This window comes from Octopus bimaculoides, chromosome 9, assembly GCF_001194135.2.
Source record: "Octopus bimaculoides isolate UCB-OBI-ISO-001 chromosome 9, ASM119413v2, whole genome shotgun sequence".
Taxonomy (NCBI): domain Eukaryota; kingdom Metazoa; phylum Mollusca; class Cephalopoda; order Octopoda; family Octopodidae; genus Octopus; species Octopus bimaculoides.
In genome coordinates this window covers 85,246,855-85,247,609 of record NC_068989.1, presented here as the reverse complement: position 1 = coordinate 85,247,609, position 755 = coordinate 85,246,855, and positions in this window count along the sequence as shown.

Below are 755 nucleotides of genomic sequence, written 5' to 3'. Positions count from 1 at the left end.
ATTTTTTTTCTATGAACTTTGTCCAATGATGAAAATGGTGATCCTTTTGGCATTTTTCGTCGATGGTCGACAGTGTATTGTAGAAACAGTAACTTCGTTTCCTGCGACCGACTTCTTTGCTTAACGTCTTGCAGCACACTACATTTCACGGCTGATAACTCCGATACACGCTGGACATTTTTTAAAACAATTTGTGTAATAGAAGAATGCTGAGGCAAGAGTATCTACCACTGTTCAGCACTAACGGTTTTGTCTTTACCCCTCAGCCTCTTGAATGGAGGCATTTTCATAAGCTTTGATTCCTCTGCCCACAGCTGATATCCATTTGCTGCGACCCTTTGCTGCGACCCTTTGCTGACTCTTCTCATTTTTCCTTCATCGATGGAGAATCCTTTCAGGGTAGTTTTACACTGGTCCTTAAAGCACTGCTGTGGGCGTCCTACACACACACACACACACACACACACACACACACACACACACACACACACACACACACACACACACACACACACACACACAAGTATGTATGGTTCTCTGTTTGTGTGTGTGTGTGTGTGTGTGTGTGTGTGTGTGTGTGTGTGTATGTATGTGTGTATGTGTGAAATCCGTGTTGCAATGGGTGTATCTCCAATTAAGTTATGTATGTATATATGTATATACACATACACATACATGTATATACATACACACACACACGTATATATATATATATATATATACACATATATATACATACAAGTATATATATATAA